This window comes from Lucilia sericata, unplaced genomic scaffold, assembly GCF_015586225.1.
Source record: "Lucilia sericata isolate MDLA Ls3-8-SP2 unplaced genomic scaffold, ASM1558622v1 Contig001982F_arrow, whole genome shotgun sequence".
Taxonomy (NCBI): Eukaryota; Metazoa; Arthropoda; class Insecta; order Diptera; family Calliphoridae; genus Lucilia; species Lucilia sericata.
The window spans coordinates 67,162-78,550 of NW_023995852.1; the positions used below are offsets into that span (position 1 = coordinate 67,162).

The 11,389-nt window shown below is 30.0% G+C and overlaps 1 pseudogene; it reads left to right on the forward strand.

Annotated features, from left to right (window-relative positions):
- Positions 1-1,048: 1,048 nt before the first annotated feature.
- On the forward strand, positions 1,049-10,161 carry LOC119613132 (annotated as a pseudogene).
- Positions 10,162-11,389: the final 1,228 nt, after the last annotated feature.

Consider the following 11,389-nt stretch of genomic DNA (forward strand, 5'->3'; position numbering starts at 1 on the left):
GGGAAATAGTACTACGCTAAGGAAGATTTCAGACGAAGCTAATGAAATAATACGAAGTCCGTATGCTATTGGTAAGGTTGAACGATATTGCTGGCTCATTTACTTGTTGCTTAACAAAGTAGACTCCGAATCGAAAAGTTGTTGGATTTATAGTAGCCGTAATAATCCATGCCCTAATATTGCGGACTTTCTTGGTTTTTTGGACAACAGGTGTGAAGAATTGGAACTTTGTCAACGTAAGTCGACTTCCCAGATCAAGCAAATTCATTCTAATAAATCCAATGGTAACAATACCAAATGTCTGATGAGTACGAATGCAAAATACAAACCTTGTTCGAAATGTAAATCTTCTTAATACACGCCCATCATTTCTTCAAATGAATCTCAATGAGCGACGTAATTTTGTAAAAGAATCTTCATTATGCTTTAATTGTCTCAGATCTGGTCAAAGTGTTTTAAACTGTCAGTCCAAGACCAAATGTAAGGATTGTCACCGACGTCACCATTCTTTGCTACACGTGTCTACTTCTGTCCCATATATTGAGCCAATGGTGGAACCTCCTGTAGAATCGTCATCGGAACAACCACCAAGTGCCTCATCTTGCCCCGCTGTCTCTACTTGGTATGTTGAATCCCACTTTCAATCAACTCAATCTCGTTCCATGGATGGTAAATATGTGGTTCAACTGCCATTTGAAATAGAAATACGCTGAATGGAGAATTATCCCGATTTTATGCAGAAGAAAGACGACTTCAACGAAATGAAAATCTTCGGAAACAGTATACTTCGTTCAAGCGAGAGTATGAACAGCTAGGTCATATGCGTCAAATTATTCCAAGCGAAATAAAGATCAGCGACGGTAGACTCTACTATCATCCCGTTCTAGGAGAAAAATTGCGTGTTGTCTTTGATGGGACTTTTCAAGACTCAAATGGAATCTCACTTAATAACACTTCACATATCGGACCCAGGATTCAAAGAGATTTGTTCTCAGTGTGTCTCCGATTTCGTTTTCATCGTTATGTTTTCTCCGACGATATAGTAAAGATGTTCCGGCAAATATGGATTTCAGAGAAACATAAAAACTATCAACGAATTGTTTGGAGAGAATCGCCCCAAGAAGAGGTAAAACACTACCAGCTATGTACGGTGACATATGGCACCGCTAACGCTCCTTTCCTCTCTGTACGTGTTGTACATGTAAAAACAGGTAAAAGTTCGTCAATGCCGAATCGCTACGGACCGAGCTTTAATGTTTTGAAACAAATCCTTTTTTCGAATGTATCATACTACTAAAATGTTTTAATCATTAATTGAGAATAAATTTAATTTCTGAAAGAGAATTTATATAGAGGATAGAGTCAACTATGAACGAACCACATAAAATTCTGAAATATTATCTTATGAAACTTGAATATGAAGAATTTCATCGCTATACATGACTTTTAAGCAAGTTATTTATTCACGCTTGGATATAATATAAACCGATTCTTATGAAATTTGATAGAGATATGGAAAATGCTATAAAACTTATTAAGGTTGAATTTTATTGCTATACTGGTATAGCTAGTTATGAGTGTTAAAGCAAATATGATTCGATCCTCACAAAATTATGTAGGGAAATTTATGTTACTATTAAACTTGCTTTTGTCGATTTTCATTGCGACACAGAGAAAACAGATTCGTTGCCACAACCGAATTTGTTGCCAATCGAATTAGGTCTGTCCTACGAACTATCAAGTACATCGATTGTAGTTGCCGAATATCTCTTTTCCTACCACATGTTTTTAGAACTCATATAGGTTTTTATAACCGAATTTTCGATTATAGTAAGTGTAATTTTAGTATAAATATGGTACTCGTAACTACATATTTAAAAAAATAATTCGGTTGCAAGCACCGAAACTATCATTACTAGAGACCAATTAAAATTTTTCAATTATTTGCATATATTTTTTATTTATTATTAAGAAATTCCACTAAATACATTTGTAAATGTATTGCAATTGCAAAATTTACATATCACTTGCATAAAATGTTTGAGGGCATCGAAATTCAATACAGATTTCAAAACAAAATTGATCTTGCTAATGGCTACTTCTTTTATTTTTTGGAAATTAAATTTTCTTAGTTTTAGCGAATTGCGGACAGGCTCCAAGACATTATGTAAGAAAGTTGTTGCACAGATATGATTTAAAGATGTATGTAAAGTCTCATAGTTTTCTGAAAATAGAAGAATGATTTTTCTTCTATATTTCGCTCACAGGAACCGTTTTTATTTACTGTACATACTTACAATTGCATATCTCTAAACGACTGCGCTAAATTGTGTTTATTTATTTATTAACTTAATATTTACCGATAAAACGTTTTTCATACAAAAATTTTTATTTTTTATTTGTTTGTTATGTTTTAGAACAAAATTTTTTAAATGTCACGAAAAATTTACCAATTGTATATTAAAGTCGGTTGGAAATACCGAATTAAAATTTATTGTAATCAATATCGCTTTTTTCGATCGGAAACACCGAATTAATAATTGTTCTAGTAAAGATAATCGAACATTCTATACTGTATATGGAAATATGTGAGTATAGTAACTAAAACATTACTTTTGGCTTAAATATCTTGATCTGAACAATTTTATGGTTACCAGTAAATATATTTTGAATTGTAGCAAATAATAGTGAATTTAATTCGGTTGTACTTACTAAAATAATAAATACACACAGAAAAAACATCGATCGGAAATCGGGTATAGTAACAAATAATTAGTTTATGTAAACGAATATTAATTGTAATTATTAAAAGTCTATAAATTCAACTAATTCTTTATAATAAGAACTGAAAATACATAACTATAATCGAACTGAGGTTTATATAACCATTAATTTATTTAGTAGAACCAATTTGAGCTTTTCAAACTTTTATTTTACTATTTCGTGAAGCACAATCAAATTTAAATTTACAATTATTCACTATAATTGGAAATATCAGTCCTTGCAATCAAAAATTTGGTTATATTAATATATTTAAGGCAATAAGTAAGATTTGTTATTGTCTCCCTATATTTCTATCATCAGTATAATAAATTCGATTATAGTAAATACAATAAAGCTTAATTCGGTATTTGCAACGGAAAAATTATAAATTTCGAGTATATTGATTATAATTAAGCTTTATTCGGCACTTCCAACTGAATACAATAAAAAATTGTTTTTTATTTCTTGACATATGTATAACAAATTTAGTTCTAAAATAAAATCTCAAGAAAACAAACATATTTTTATACAATTTTAAAATTATTATTTCAAAAACAAGTAAGAGTGTTATATTCGGCTATGCCGAATCTTATATACCCACCATCAAGCCTCGTTTGACTCGAATGAAACTTACTTATATCTAATTTCATCTATATACTTTTAGGCCAGTTATAAGCGTTAAAGTAATTTTCTGAAGGGGACCTTAAATAGGGGAGTAGGGTCAATTATGGGTCGATCCTCATAAACTTTTGTAGATAGAATTTGGTTCGTATCAAATTTATTTGTGTCGAATTTTATCGCTACACTCGTATTTTTAAGTCATTAATGAGCGTTGCAGTCATTTCCTGAAGGGGACCTTATATGGGGGGTAGGGTCAATCATGGACCGATCCTTATAAAATTTTTTAGATAGATTTTGACTCGTATGAAACTTACTTATATCGAATTTCATCTATATACTAGTATTTTTAAGCCAGTATTGAGCGTTAAAGTCATTTTCTGAAGGGGACCTTATATGAGGGGGGGGGGTAGGTTCAATTATGGACCGATCCTCATAAAATTTGCATAGTGATTTTGGATAACAAGAAACTTACTTGTGTCGAATTTCATCGCTATATTCGTATTTTTAAACAAGTTATGGCTGTTAAAGCTGCTTTCGAGGGGCCACTTGTATGGGGGCTATCCGAAAATGTGGACCGATATTGCCCATTTTCAATACCAAACAAACCTTACCTATAAGAAATACTTATGTGAAATTTCAACCCTCTAGCTCTTTCCATTCGGACTCTATCGTGCTTTCAACAGACAGACAGACAGACAGACGGACGGACGGACAGACATGGCTAGATCGTCTTAGAATTAATGAGGACCCCAGAATATATACTTTTGTGGTCTATGACCAATATTTCGATGTGTTACAAACGGAATGACAAAATCCAATATACCCCCCATCTTTTTTGATGGTGGGGTATAATAATTTACATGTAAATAGAAATACATTAAGTGGAAACGTACTACATATCTAATAATTGTCAAAGTAAGTTAATGTAAGCTGATTCCTTAACAAAATATATCCAACAGGGATGGCAAATTGGTACGATGGTACTTTTTTTGATACTATTGATGTTCAAAAGTACCGTGATACTCCCGAGTCTTATTTGATACTCTCAGGCTAATATCTCAACCTCCGGTTATCGTTTAACAGGTGGATATACTGCCGGTTTAAATAATTTTTGTATGTAAAATGTCAATTTATCGTTATGATTAAAACATAATCAGACAATGAGAAAATGGGGGTCAAGTATATTTAAAAGTTCAAATTTGAAATTCTAAGAATGTTTTGAAATCTAGTTTTAAAAGCCACTTTTTAGAAGTATGTTTTGCAAATAACCAATGCAGCTCATTTCGAATTTTTATCTTGATTGACATTATATGAATATTAATCTAATTAAATTCCATTGTTAATATTATATGAAAAAATTACCAAAAATTTCAATTTTGAAAAAATATTTAACTTTAAAACTAATTTTCCAAATGATAGAAGCTCAATTTCTATCTAATATAAAACGATATGTTTTGAAATTAAGAATTCAACCATATATAATAAGAGAAATTTTTGGTGAAAATTATTTGGACTTTAAAGCAAATTACTTTTTCATGTCATGGATGGTCTTATGTATGGTCTCATGTGTAGAATTTGATATGACTATTGATTTTTTAACAAATGAACACCTATGTACATCGAATTTTAATTTAATAACACATATGTATTAGAGTTCATTCTAAGATACCATTTCTCAAAAATTTTGTCCTGACGTCAATATTTGGTGAGCTGGATCAAAGGATAAAAGGTCCTTTTTAGGGTTTTTATGTTATTTTTTTCACATTTTGACAAATAAACCATATGCAAATTTAGTATCATATGAAAGGTCCTTGGGAGACGATTTCAATGACATACACAAATTTGTATACAACACCAAAATGATTACAAATGTCGTAATTTTTCGGGAAAATTTTAAGTTTTTCATATTTTTACATAGAAATATAATGTAATTAATTGAATTAATATAATTATAAACCTCACCTCACCTAAATTTCACCGAAATGTTTTTTTCTGTTTTCGAAATTCTTTATATTTTGTATTTTATCTTAATATTTTAAACTCTATTTTGTCCCAGGTATTCTGTTAGCTATATTTATCTAACATACTTAATATGTACATCAGCATACGCGTAATTTCATTAGCTTTACAATGGTATATAACACTTCTATTATCTATCAATCAAATTTTTCAGTTTAACTATTTACCAATGTCGGTTTTTTCTAAATGTTGATTTTTTCGATTATCGAATAAACCTTTTTTAACTTTTTAAAAGCCGGTTTCGAATACTTTTATTTGCTTTGTATTCAAAGATTACTTCAATTAAATTTTGAAATAAATAATAATACCTGTCTAAATTTTAAAATATTCGAGTCAAGAAACTAGAGTATATTTTTCTAAAGCACCTTTAATTAAACTTTTTTGATTTTCCTAATAATTTAAAAAATTATTTGTAAAATTGATTAGAATAACTGTTGGATAAAATTTTATCAATCTTAAGATTATATTCCAATTACAATAATTAATTTGGCGCTGAAATATTATAGCAGTGTTGGAATGCCTATGAAAATTTACTAAACAGGGACTTTAGAATAAACTAGGATTATGATCCTTCCCAATTTTTTACATTAAAGAAATAATGTTTATTTTAAAAAATCAGTTCGGGTCATAATTTTTTTTCAAATTAAACTAGATGTTTTTATGTATAATAAAAATCCGTTTTCTCTGAATTTGAAAAATATCAACCGGTTTTTTTCAAATGTCAACTATTCGAACTACTCGAAAACTGGTTTTTGGAAAATGTCGAATAATCGATCACCCTACGGTAAATACCTTTTCTACTTCTGTTGTTAATTATTAAAAAATGTCTAAATATGTGAAGGTGTATTTAAAAAATTAACAACTTTCAGCAAAAAAAAATATTTTAGTACTCTAAGATCCAAAAAAGTACCCTCTGAAATATTTTTTGATACTGAAACAAAATCTCATTTTCCATCCCTGATATCCAACTAAATAATTTTTATTTTTGTTAGAGAATTATGAAAATGTGTGGAAAAATTTTCTCCCTCATTTGTAATTATTTGTAATTATGAGGTAACTAGCGATTCCCGAGATCGATACTTATTTACGGAACACAATTTTATTGTATTTTTAATTTACAGAAACCGCAGCTAAATACTTTTATGTGAAACATCCAAGTAGTAGCTGCTGATTGACACAAGCTGATGCCGAAATATGTATTTGACGCTGACGGTATGCTACCAATAAAGTCGCTTATTTTTTCATTGGACCATGAATGGAATTTAACATATTGTAATTTTTTGTCATTATTTAGGTGAAATCAAACAGATTAATGTTGTAATGTAAGAAAATCTGATTTAGTTAAAGAAAAATTGTATTTTATAATTTTATTTGTTTTCAGATTAATGATGTTCAATTGCGTGGTGCACCTATTTCCCTACTTATTGTTAGCTGTACTGCCTATCAAACACAGTATACCAGAAGTCGATTTAAGAGGGATTCAAATCGAGCAATTAATAACAAAATTGTGTAAAAAAAATATTTACAAATAAATAAATAAAATATAAATTGAAAACAATATGATCATATGTATATTTTAATTTGTTCCTAATATTAATAGTCTCGGTCTCCACAACCGAATTGTTTTTTAAAATCAGTAGTTGCGCCCACTAAAAATTCACTGACTACAATCGAAAATTCGGTAATAACGACTAACCTATGTTCTAAAAATACAGTGTAGGCAACAAAATATTCGGTAATTGCTATCGATTCATGTGATAGTACACGTAACCGACCAAATTCGATTGGAAACAAATTCGGTTGTGACAACGAATCTGTTTTCTCTGTGTAAAATTAAAAATAAATACAAATTGGTTACATAAACAAGTTGATAGTTGTGAAATCCTTATTTTGGTTACAGTTGTGTTTTTCAGTTCGAATTATAAAAAATCTCTAGAAATTATAGTTTTTTAATAACTACAACCAATATTCTTGCATTGCTAATGATATTTATAAGGGTAACCGATTTCCGATCGATTTTTTCTGTGTGTATAGTTTTTTGCTGAAGGGAACCTTTTATGTAGGTAGGATCAAAGTCCAGGTGCATAAAGCTAACTCATACCAAATTTTAGCATTTTTCTGCCTAATTAACATTTTTATACCCACCATTAAAAAAGTTGGGGGGTATATTGATTTTGTCATTCCGTTTGTAACAAATCGAAATATTTATCATAGACCCACAAAAGAATATATATTCTAGATCCTTATTAAATTCAGAGACGATGTAGCCATGTCTGTCAGTCCGTCCGTCTGTCTGTTGTAAGCACGATAGGGTTCGAACGAAAAGAGATAGAGAGTTGAAATTTTACACAAATATTCCCTATAAGTAAGGTTTGTTTGATATTGAAAACAGTTCTTGCAGTCATAACTCTTTTAGAAATTCAAGTATAGCGATGAAATTCGACATAGGCAAGTTTTATACAAACCAAAATCTTTTCACAAAATTTTATGATAATCGGACCATAATTGAACCTACTCCCCATATAAGCCCTCTTCAGAAACGCATATTACTCACTTTAAAAGAAGATTACAGTGATGAAACTTTTGTGAGGATCGGTCCATAATTGCCCCTACCTCCAGGGTTGTGAAAAATGGATATTTGAAAAAAAATAGAAAATAATCATATAATATAAAAATACAAAACAGATCATATTCTATTTCTTTGAAATAAAAAATATAAATAACTATTTTCAAAATATTTTACTCAAATAAAATAATGCTAAGTTTCCACTGAGGCGTTTTGAGCAAATCTAGTTGATTTGGGCAAAACTAGTTGAAATCATGTAGATTTCCCATACATTTTTGACACATCCAAATCTAGTTAATCTACTAGATTTGATCTAAAACATGTCGAAAATGTATTTTTTCGAACAAGATTTACTTATGCAACACTGCTTTGTGTCTCCGAAAAAAATACAACTTTTGGATACCACTCAAAGTGAATGTTTTTATCGAAAAAATTACATTTAATTTCGAAATAAAAATATTTTGGCACGTTATTTTTTAAAATAAAATACAATGCCAAAAACGAAAAAAAAAGAAATAAAAAAGAAGAAAATATGGTCTTTAAAAGAAGAGTCGCTACTGTGCGAAATATGGGCAGCAAAAATTGATATGTTGAGAGGCGCTAGGAAAAATTCCCATATTTTTGAGGAGATGCGTCTAGAACTGGTGTCATTAGGAGGAATACAAGTCACACCGGAAGAAATTAAAACCAAAATTCATAATTTAACAAATAGATACAGGTTTGTTTCATACAAATTTTAAATTTGTATACTCTACACCGCAAGACTAGACTATAGACTAGACTATAGACTAGACTAGACTATAGACTTGACTATAGACTAGACTATAAACTAGACTATAGACGAGACTGTAAACTAGACTATAGACACATTATTTAATAGGCTACACTATTTGTATGAAATACTGTATATCGGTGAAAAGTAACGGTATGACTTGATAGACTATACTTTTGTATTTATTAAATACTTAACAGAAAGGAAAAAAATGCTGTAGGTCCATCCGGTGGTTCCCCGTCGACTTGGAACTTATACCCACAAGTTCATTCAATTTTGGGACCTTTCAAAATTAATAATTTGGAGACGGTTGTAGAGGAAAGTATCACAGGTAAGTTTTATAATATGATTAGCAAACCCTAATAAAGTTGGACGATCCTCATTATACCCAGCAAAATATTTGCTTACAAATTCACTAGAAAAATCACCAGAATTCATCGAGTAAAGTGCTTACAATTCTACTAGAAAAAGTACTTATTTTTGTTTGAGATGTTCCAAAAGTAAGTCAATATTATTTGGTTGGAAATAAGTTGTTTTTTTAGCAGAGTTATTTATAGAATATTTATGAAAAAATAAAAATAAAAAGTCGACACAGACTGGGGTTGAACTCAATACCTTCCGTCTGCCAGTTGGATGCTCCACTCACTACACCACTGCTTAGCTGTTTTATTGTGCGTCAAATAATAGTTTTCACACAAATACAATTTTATTTTCTGTTTGTCTAAAAATAGATATTTGATATCGTGTGCACAAAAAAAGGAAAAAAAAAGAAAAAGTAACTGTTTTATGTTTGTTTGTTTCTTTATTTTGATTTTTTTTAGACTTTACATACATAGTAAGTCATTAATAAAGTACTTAATGGTAATCATTGTAAGCAATGATTTTGCTGGGTAGTTTTTATATAGAAGCATCCTCCAAAAATTTATTTAAATATACTCATATTATTAGGGTATCATATGGTCGGGCTTGCTGAATCTATTCTGTCATATTTATTAATTTATTAATGAATTTCTATGTTTATATATGTATTTATATTTTCAGATAGCTCAAGAAGTTTTGAAGGAATGGAATCTGAGGAGTACACCAATTTTGAAATATTAACTGAAGAATTCGCCTCAGGTGTTAGCTCTGACTATTCACCACCATTGATGTCTTCATCTTCTGATAATGATTCACCCTCAACATCTGAGACTGTTCGTAGTGCTGTAAAAAAAAGACGTCCAGAAGATATGTTAAATAAAATTTTTAAGAAAATTGAGGATTTAGAAAAAGAAGAAGAGGAAGAAAAAGCAAATCAAAAAATATGGGAAGAAAAAATGTACAATTTGGAGGTTCAAAAAACAAATATGTTAGAAAAGTTAACTAATGATAATGAAGAATTAAAAATATTATAATAAATTACTTATCAAATAAAAAATAAATTGTTTTTAAAATAAATAATAAAAAAAATTATCTTAATCCGTGATATTTTTATGATAGGAAATTTCTCTGAATTTAAAACGTATATAGAACTGGACAGTCAGTCAGCCAGCCGGACAGACGGACATGGATTAATCGACTCAGAAAGTGATTCTGAGTCGATCGGTATACTTTAAGGTGGGTAGGACCAATATTTTTGTGCGTTACAAACATCAGCACAAACGTATAATTCTCACCACTATGGTGTATGGGTATAATAAGGAAAATAAAAAAAAGGTAAAACATAATAATACTTACCATATAAACTGAGTGCATGACGTATTTGTTCTCCATCGTTTATGGTATCACCCAGTACCGGTTGATTTTGCAGATTTTTACGAAGTTTATCATTGTTCTAAGTCTTTTAGCCATTTATTGTTGACATTGTCGTTATTTTCATTTAAAAAATTATGGAGAAGACAACATGTTTTAATAATCAGGTTGACATTTTGTATTTTATTGTCAATTCCTTTTCCTACTCGACGGAATCGAGCTTTTAAGTGACCAAAGGCATTTTCCACCACTCTTCGATGTTTTGAAAGAAGGTAATTAAATTTTTTTCTTCGAGAATCATTTTCGGCATTAAAAGGGTATGGCTTCATTAGATTCTTAGAGAATCTAAAAGCTGAATCTCCAATAATATAAATTGGAATTTTAGTTATACGTATATCTATGAAATACTGATCCAAAATGTCACTCTCTGAAATATGTTTTTTAAGTAATGATCTTTCATAAATTTGGGAGTCATTACATCTCCCTCGACTTCCTACATTTATGTAGAGAAATCGATATCTGAAAACATGCAAATTTTATATTTGTTGAGATTTTAAATAATTTTCCTTGAAATGGTTACACCACCTATAGTCTACTAGAGCTAGAAAAACTGTTGAATACCATTCCTTGTAATTATAATAGTCCACAGCATCTTCAGAAGCTGGATGAACTTCAATGTGGCAGCCATCTGGGAAAAAAACTTTGTTATATTGTAAATTATAGTATACATTAGTTCGTTTGATACCAATTGCTCCTAAATATTGAGGTAGTCCCGTTATATCAAATCCGTTTACACAGTCCTCTATAGTTTCACGTGATAATGGAAAATAATTAAGATATTGTGGTTTTAATTGTTTATAAGTTTCTTGGCAAAACTCTATAACTATTTTCGAAACCATTGATTATGAAATGCCGAA